Raw genomic sequence first — 10,135 nt, 5'->3', positions numbered from 1 at the left:
TGATAATTAAATAAACGATAGGCAGTTCACATGATGCTGATGAATCAAGCTATAAGATGTGCAAGAATCATTTTTTTTTAGCGTATAGTTTCTTTGAAATCGTTTGAGAGAAACTGCATATCGGCCAGCTTGGGAGACTTGCTGTTCACACGTGTCGAATTTTACACTGTTTGGGAAGTTCGGCATATGAGGTAGCTATCTCCGCTCTCTGAAACCCGGCAGTGAAGCATGCCATCTAGCAAACTTACGGTGAGCCTTACTCCATGTGCGACGGGGTTTATAGGTATTCGACGTATATAGGTATACGGAACATGGGGGAGGAACCACGCTTTGACTGCTGGCACCCATGAGTGTGGGCCAAAACTGCAGATTCTCTCTTTTTCACCGGCATCCAGCTAGCTAAGACGCATTTTCTTTGAACATTCTAATGTAACGTCACCAAGAGGCGCCCACATGATGTTAATCTTAACCAGCGTCACTCTGCACCCGTACAACGTATTGTGATAGTGTATGGGTATTAGAGATAAACTTACTACGAAGTAGACGAAATGAAGGAATTATGATACCTCGTAAGCAAAATAACACATGATGGATAAATCAATAAAAACATACGCTGCTCTGAAAAGCGAGACAGATTAAGTAATGTATCACATTAACTACTTGGTGGAAATGAACGAAAGTGTAGGGGTATGTTGACAGAACTCTCCCAGTCATGCACATAACGTTGGACGTCACATGGTGTGCAACTAGCGTTATTATAGTGTCACATGCGGTTGGCCCCACAGCACGAGGCAGTTGAAAGGATCAGTGAAGTTATGTTCCACCGTGGTGATTTTCTTCATTTCAACATGGCCCATAGACATCATATGGATGACTTCACAAGCTAAACTAAAAGAAATGTGAAGTGTGGTGAGTGTATCGCAAAAGTTTGATACTGCTCACAGCTTTGGTTAACGTGTACGGTGAGCGTTCCGAACCACGGGCACTGCTGCTGGGAGGAGAGGAGGTGGTTGGCAGGGCCGACGCAAGCCCAAGTACCGCCCTGTGCGAGGTGCTAAATTGCGCACCCCCCTTTTTTTTTTACAAAATATTTGTGGAATTTTATTTAAACAAATACGTAGGAAATGTCATCAATCAATCGCAATTTTTGTTTTTACTTTTCAGATCTACTTAGGTTTCGGCCACTGAGTGGCCAGTCTCAAAGCTTTTAATATGTGCTTACATCTAAACCGTCATGTTGACAGTTACGTTCAGCATGACGGTACAGATGTAAACATAAAGCATTGAGAATAGCCACAATGTCTCGAAATCTATATAGATCTGGAAAATAAAAACAAAAATTGCGACTGATTGGTGACATTCTCTACAGATTTGTACAAAGCAGGCACCAGCTCTAAAGTGGAGTCAAACCTGATTGAAGAAATCTAGCTAATTTTAATAAGCCTTGTGAATTTACAAAAATGTTCAAATCTGTGTGAAATTTTATGGGACTTAACTGCTAAGGTCATCATTCCCTAAGCTTACACACTACTTAACCTAAATTATCCTAAGGACAAACATACACACCCATGCCCGAGGGAGGACTCGAACCTCCGCCAGGATCAGCCGCACAGTCCATGACTGCAGCGCCTAGACCGCTAAGCTAATCCCGCGCGGCATGAACATACAGTTGACGTAAATAAACATTTTTCAGTGGTTGTGAACAGAAAATGTATTCAACGGAAAACAAAATATATTCACAATTTAACGATAATTTGGTTTGAACAATAATATTTACAATAACTATTTAATGCTGAACAAAATAAGAAACAACACAGTAAATAACCAAGACACTGATCATAATGAAAAAATTAAAAAAAAATACTAGACAAATCGTACCTTCCTGGCTTTTGCTTGTGCAAACTCTTTCACACGATTTGTGTAATTTAAGTCCTCTGCAAGCTCGCGCTCAATCGATATTGTTGCAAGATAATTCAAACGAGTTTGGCTCATCGTTGATCGGAGGTATGTCTTTATCAATTTCAGTTTTGAGAAACCCATCTCTCCACTCGCAACTGTCGCTGGGAGTGTTAGGAGAATTCTCAGAGCAATGTTAACATTAAGGCAAAAATTATGTCTTCCTATAAACTTCAGAGTCTCCTTTGGACCTATTCCAAGCTTCAACAATGTTGAAAACACTTTTTGTTCTTCCCTCAACTCCGGTGCATCAATGTCGCTTGACTCATGATCTTGCAAAATCGCTGCGAGGTTTCTACACTCTGTGTCCAGGCTGTCAGGAGGTGCGTTCTTCAGCTCGCCGATGTCGTAGAGAAAATCAAAATAATCAGTTGATTGAAGCTCTCATCCAAAGATGTGGTTACTATATCTAAAAGATAATAGTAGAATTCAATCTTGTAACATTTTGTTGGGTCATCTATTGTCTCATCCCTTTCTTCATACGTAAAGTGTATTGATTGGATTCTTACTTCGTCGCCGGGCAACACTTATCTGTGGTAACGTTAGATCTTCTACCTCTAATTCTGTAGCCAATTCTTTGGAATCCGTCAAGAAAGACATAAACTTTTCTTCTGTTCTGCAGGTCTCAAAATATGCTTTCGTTTCTTCAAGCATTTCCACGGCCTCAGAAACATCCATGTCAGTGGCCTGGAGGGTCTTACTGACTACACTGATGTGAAGCAGAACGTTGTACCAGATTACCAAAGAAGTGAGAAAGGTGTAATTTTTTGATTCGCAAGTGACGTTACTTCGTGAGTGGTCATGCCATCGAATTCTTCTGATATCTGAACCAGTGCATCATAAACGCCTCCAATTTGAAACATCAGGGGAGTAAGTGCATCGATGCGACTTTCCCACCTAGTATCCGCTCAGTGGCTTCAGCGACAGGTTAGGCAGATACTTCTTCAAGACATCCCAACGTCGAACGGAGAACCAGAAGAAGTCACACAAGCTTTTCACTGTCGAAAACATGGAAACAGCATATTTAGAAGACATAGCGGCATCGTTTACAACAAGATTCAATGAGTGACTGCTACATAGTACATAAAATGCTCTCTTGTTCACATCTGAAATTCTTTTCTGGAGACCAGACTTCTTTCCTTTCATGTTTGCTCCATTGTCATGTCATGCCCTCTCATATTACACAATAGGATTTTTTTCATCTTCCAAGAACCTGAGTACGACCTGCGTCAAAGTGGAGCGTGAAGAATCGGGCACTGGAAGAAATCCCAGGAAATGCTCCCGAATTCGGGCTTCGTATACCCCGTCGAGTCTTGTCTCCTGGACGAAACGTACCACAACTGTCATCTGCTCAACTTTTGAAATATCTGGTGTTCAGTCCAGAATTATACTGTAATACTATGCAGATTTCATCATTAATAGAATGTTGTTGGTTATAGATGATCCAATAAGATGAATTATTTCATTCTGTGTTTATTTTCCAAGATAATGATTACCCTTGTCGCTTATACCGTTCTTTACAATTTTTACTGTAGATGACGAATAACGTTTGCAACAAAAGCAGAACACAGCATCCTTGCTCTTTGAGTACACCAACCAATGTCGATCTGCTTCTTGTAAATTCTTCAAAGAATAGCTGTTGTGCACAGGGCTGAAACGCCGGTTGTCCGCGTTTTTAGGACATTCTTCAACTTCCTTAATGCACTCGGGAGGACATCGCATGACCAAAGTCGTTCGAATGCAGTCGGTAATAATTTACGGCCATCTTCCGGCATCTGAGTCAATTGTGTCTTCCACTTTAGGCTCGCCTTCGATCCCTTCTCCGGTGGTGAGTACCTCGGCTGATGTTCCTGGGTATTTTCCGAATCGGGTCGCCTAATTTCAGTTCTGCCTGATGTTTCAATCTCGGAACTTCCGCCACAAAGCAGGTCTTGAGTCCAGACGAGGTATGTTGAACATGTTGTGGATGGCCCACCGACAGCATTGCTACTGTATGCGGTGGTCGCGGTACTGTGTTCGTCAACTTTCTGGCCATGTCCTGAAGATAAACATGTAGCTGCAGTAGCTCCACTAGTTTCTGCACTTTCAGGATCTATTTTTCCACCCTCGCCGCTGCTAGGTCTTTCTCTCTTTGGCTTGAAATATCTTTCTAGCGCATCCTTTTGCTTCTTATCGTCATCTTCCTTCAGCGCCCGTCTTTTCCTACATTCACTGCCAGACAGTCTTTTTCTACCGTCGGACATGTTTCGATCCAGCCCGTAAAGAACGATTACGTGAAACTAACTGCTGATGCCAGTGTACTAACTTTATTTGCAACACAATTTCCTGATATTCCACTGCACTTACACGGAAAATTAGATTACTGTAAGATACATTGTTCAGGAGATGAAGTCATAAGAACGGAGCCGCGTGAAATTGAATTTCAAGCCGAATTTCACTACAGACGCAGGTGAAACGGTTAAAGGGTGGGGCGTAAGACAATGGAGAGAGGAAGAATAAGGAGATGGAGTAACATAATAATGCAATAAATACACACCTGGGCATCGACGGGTACTAATGCTAGTCGAAATATATTAACTAACTCACAGCACTGCGGTTGTTCATTTCAAAGAACTTATATTCGACATCTGTAGTAATTTCCATGTATCACTTCTTTCGTGTCTGATTATGGAATAATGGGTAACAAATTAGTCATCGCCGTTTTACCTCGCTTTTCTTCGCTTTATTTTCATTCTAGCTATTGGGACGACGCGTGGTTATTTGCCGACTTGCCAATTTTTGAAGTAGCAGATCAGAAGAAAAAAAAATCCCTATTCTGCAATCTTGAAATAGAAAAATTCTAACTTAAGAGTAACGTGCATGCGCAATACTAGTTGTACGTTATATGAAAAGCACTTACCTATTACATCCCACATTGCAAGAAATTCGGACGCACCAATTCTTCTGTTCTTACGAAACGCAATGAAAGTGCTTCTGACCAATGTTGACTCCCTCGGCCAATTACCGAAACGAATTCTTTAGTTTTCGTTGTGGAGAACGCATCAATACCTTTTGCCTTGAAAGGCGAAGTGGTGATGCGGCAGTGCCAGGAACTAGGTCACGTGACGAGGTACAGTGAGGCTACGGTTAAACAAGCGCCCAAGAAGAAGAAGCAAGAAGCTCACAATAAGTATGTGACCGATGATATGGATAAATGTGTTATCAGGCAGCAATTTCTATAGCATTACGAACAATAGAAAGAAATACGAACTTTGCGAAAACTGCACAACTTTTGTCAAACAGAAATAAGCTTCAAAGCTAGCAAGGAAACCCTTAGAAGCATTGTGCTGTCTATGGATTTTCGTTTTAGAAGGTGTCAAAATTAACGTTTTGTTTTGTGGGCCGGCACTTGTGGCCGAGCGGTTCTAGGCACTTCGGTCGCAGGTTTAAATCCTGCCTCGGGCATGGATGTGTGTGATGTCCTTAAGTTAGTTAGGTTTAAGTAGTTCTAAGTTCTAGGGGACTGATGACCTCAGATGTTAAGTCCCTTAGTGCTCAGAGCCATTTGAACCATTTTGTTTTGTGCGGACGAGAGGGCATTGTTGCTAAAAGACCATACTTTCTCAGGTTTTCATCAGAATCAAAGCGACCAGTAGTTTACTAAGATGAAGCATGGATTCACACGCATTATATAGTAAATAAATGTTGACAGAGTGATAGTGTGCGAGTAGTATTGCCAAACAGAAGTGCCGGTTAGAGTTTAATTATTGTTCATGCAGGCGGAGACAGGTGTTTCATGGCTCAAAAATCAAAACGTCCGACTATCACTCAGAAACAGATAGCAAAAATTTTGAAAAATACGTTGAAACCCAACTTATGCCAGGCTTATTAGCAATGTCTTTGTACCTTGTAATTACTCGCAGCGTATTTACCCATTCGGAATACTTCTAGCCATGTAGGTGTTGGACATGTTTGACTGTAGTAATGTTCAACCATTTGTTTTCCATAATGCGGGAAGAATAAAACAGTCGGAAACTGCCATTAAAGGGCTTGGCATAATTGATACAGGCTTAACATGTAACCGCAGTATCGAACTTTGCATTCGAATTTCTCAATTAGATTTCGTCTTCTGCAAAATTAGCTGTGAGAAAACTCACGGCGCTTAACAGGCTGGCAACGCTCCACTCATAATACTGGCGTCTAAGCCAGACTGCTTCCCCCTCTCTGTTCCTCTGGCGTAAACACGACGGTGCTGCCACAGTGGCGAGGAAGAAATTAGTCCTCCTGCCTCCCCTTGTTCAACAGGGGCGGCTGGCGGCAGGTAGTTGAAGCACCATGCCACAGTTCCCGAAGCCGCTCCCTCCGAGGTTTGGTTTCGAATACCCTTTTGGGCATGGATGTTGAGTTTGCCTTAAAAAAAAAGGGGGGGAGGGGATGGGGGCAGATTTGCCGCCCCTCAGAAAGTGCCGCCCCGTGCGGCCGCACGTTTCGCTCGTGCCTTGCCCTGGTGGTTGGCCACAGTCAGCTATAGCAGCACATTGTGCAACAGGCAAACATCAGGTGCAATTGGAAACAAATTTAACCGGTTTGCAATACAGCCTCTCTACCTAAAGTGGCACGGCGTCTCCATGAGAGGGGAGGGGGTGGTGTGATGTTCTTGTTGTGCGAAAACAGTGTTCCTCTGACACTCACACATTGGCGGCACCGTTCCGATGGTGCTAAGAGCATAAGGGGTGGACCAACGAGGAGTGAAGTCAAAAAATGGTTCAAATGGCTCTGAGCACTATGGGACTCAACATCTTAGGTCATAAGTCCCCTAGAACTTAGAACTACTTAAATCTAACTAACCTAAGGACATCACACTCACCCATGCCCGAGGCAGGATTCGAATCTGCGACCGCAGCAGTCCCGCGGTTCCGGACTGCAGCGCCAGAACCGCACGGCCACCGCGGCCGGCGGAGTGAAGTCGATGGCGAGAGATGGGAATATGTAATGTAGCCAGGCACATAGTCGAACTTGATTCTTCAGTTTCTCCCGGCATATTTCTTGCTCGAACAGTCCACAGGTGTACTGCCGGTCTATGGCAGCGTCGTTAGAGAGGCTGTCGAAATTCGTACCAGGGACGGACTCATCAGCCGAGATTGCGGCTATAACCTCAGCAAGGCAGGGGAACCAGCATTGAGTCTAAATAAAAAGACGCTCAGCAAAGAAAATGAACGGGCGTCCAGGGCGGACGAGGCAATTACACCGACGCCACCACAGACGTCGATGTCAGTGTCTTGGCACGCGGGCGCGGACCGCGGAGAGAACGCCTCGCAGGGGGAGGGGATTTAAGACGGCCGCCCGCCCTCAGGAGTTCAGTTCGTCAGCGCACCTGACGATGGCAACATGTTTGATCACCGAAATATTGTGCCCGTTGGACGCAATGGATCGGCCGTACACCCGTGGACTGTTCGAGCATAGTCGAACTTGATCGTTTTGGTGGTCCTGGTGTTATGGTATGGGGAGGCATAATTTTGTATGGGCGTTCTGACCTCCAAATCTGTGGACACAACATACCCACCAGTAAAAGTTATTGCAACATTGTAGTCCCTCCCGATGCGCGTCTTTTCAGGGGTGGATGACAATGCACGATCACAGCGGACAGCGCAGGTGATGATGATGTTTGGTTTGTGGGGCGCTCAACTGCGTGGTTATCAGCGCCCGTACAATTATCCAATCTTTGCTCAGTCCAATTTCGCCACTTTCCTGGATGATGATGAAATGATGAGGACAACACAAACACCCAGTCATCTCGAGGCAGGGGAAAATCCCTGACCCCGCCGGGAATCGAACCCGGGACCCCGTGCTCGGGAAGCGAGAACGCTACCGCGAGACCACGAGCGGCGGACAGACAGCGCAGGTGAAAAAGATAATGGAGCCTCTAGCAACGATAGCATATTTTGCGAATAGACTGGCCTACCCATTCCCCCGACTTAAATCCCATCGAGCACGTATAGAATGCGTTGGGGGGACGTATTTCAGCACGGCCGTATACAACAACGACCATCCAAAGCTGTCAACCGAATGGAACGACCTACCACAAGAACTCCATACCAACCCTGTGCCAGCATGGGAGCGCATTGTGGAGCGCGTACTGCCGTCCTGAATTATCACACAACCTATTAAGAACCATGTCCCACCTTTTGTAGTGTGCAGGGGACCATCATAAATTACTGTGACTTTGGTTTAATTATTGTCTTGGAATAAAAGTGTCATTTCTGTTTGTCTCACTGCGTATTTATTTCAGTTGCCTTCTGTACTAGTTGTTTCTATTGGTAGTTGCTGGTAAAACTTTGTGCAAAAGTTACTTTCATCCTTAAATTCTACTCTCCACTGTAAAAGATCAAGCAATCACAGGCCAAAAAGATATTCCTGGCGAAAAGAGGTCTGTTAGTATCAAACATCGGCCTTATTTTGAGTAATAAATTTCGGAGATCGTTCATTTGGAATACTGCATTCTGTGGAAGTGAATTATGGACTGTGCGGAAACCGAAAAAGAAGGCAATGGAAGCATTTGAGATATGGTACTTGAGGGAGATGGAGATGGTAAAAACTATAGGAATGTATCAAACAGGTAATCGAGAACGTTGGGTGCCAGTGCTACTTAGAGTTGAATGGGTTGGCACAGGAGACCAATTGGTGGTCGGCCGCATCAAACTAGTAAGAAGACTGACAGCCAGAGAGAACCAAACAGTGTGCCTCAGCTAAAAACAGTCACCATACACTGTTTCCGCATCTGTAACACTGGACCAGAGGTCAGCATTGTAACATCAGTGTCGAGAGCCCAAAATCAACATTTATCAACACCGTAATCGCCGTAATCACTGATTTACGAATAAGACAAGTATTGGCACAGGCGAGAGCGAAGAACTGCAGCAGCGCTAACCGTTGCGTAAATGATATTGTTGAAATCTAAGTGAAACAATAATAAGGTATTATCAGACCTGACAAGATTGTTGTGATCATAAAGACAAATAATTTTAGAACGCACAAATCTCCGAATACCGGAAAATGTCAGTACAGTACCTTTCCATCGTCAATTCTAGAATGTTATATTAGCAGCAGAAAAGAGCGAAATCTACGTATGGTATGTAAAGATCAAACCATTGCTTGTATCTTGGGTTTTTTGCGGTAGGAAACGAATGATACAGCGCTAGTTGTAGTTAAGAGATGCTGTAAAATCGTTTTCGCGGATAATACTGATTCAGGTGCCAGTTCTTTTTATACGAAGAGTGGAGCTGAACGAAAAATGTACCGCGTGTCTGCTGCTCAGGTGCGTTACCGACAATTATCGCACAGTGTCTCAAGGTTGGATACGATATTGTTGACAGGACGACACCAGCAGAGAAGTGACAATGGTAAGATGAATTTAATATCGATCCAGTGACCTTAAAACACGATTAGCGTTACCAGCTGCTAGTGTGAAGGTCCCTAGTTCGATTAACATTCACCACACCGGACTTTTCTGCGGTGGGAAATTGTGGTGCAAGATCCAGCACCGCACCTCCTTAGTGCAAAAACAAGAATCGGTTTGATTAAATATGTGTGTGTGTGTGTGTGTGTGTGTGTGGTGGACCAGCTTTACGACACGCTCTCAATCACTTTTCTTCCAACAAATTGCATAAAACATACTACGTGTATTAAGTTCAGCCTGTAGCACTTAGTCTAGTATCAATTACGACACTTTTTGGCCTTCATGTTTCCTGTAATACTGTAATATCGGTGTTACGTACATTCTTTGACGTGAAACACATTTAAATAATTTTCCTTATTCCATAACTTCATGTAACCAGAATTAATTTTGTAAATGTCTTTTTTTTAAACTATGTTCTTTCGTGGTATAAATGTGTTAAATCATGATATGTATAATTACTTCATGCGCAGGAACTGTAAGACTGTATGACATGTAAAAACTGGAGGGGCTTCCCTTCGCAACGAAAAGTCTTAGACGATAGTGCAAAAGGTGGTTTGACTCGAAGTAGTGCAGGAAGTCTTTGTGGCATATGTAGTCAGCATTCAACAAGCTAACGTCTTCAGTGCTTACCGAGGCAAGAATTATAGCATGAGTGGAACAATTATGCCTCGAATGTGAATTACTATTTGTGATCATGCCGTCTCATCTGTTGATTTGCTCTGAAACTTTAAATTGGAACACCAA

The sequence above is a fragment of the Schistocerca cancellata genome, chromosome 2 (genome assembly GCF_023864275.1).
Source record: "Schistocerca cancellata isolate TAMUIC-IGC-003103 chromosome 2, iqSchCanc2.1, whole genome shotgun sequence".
Taxonomy (NCBI): Eukaryota; Metazoa; Arthropoda; class Insecta; order Orthoptera; family Acrididae; genus Schistocerca; species Schistocerca cancellata.
This window is presented reverse-complemented; position numbering follows the sequence as displayed.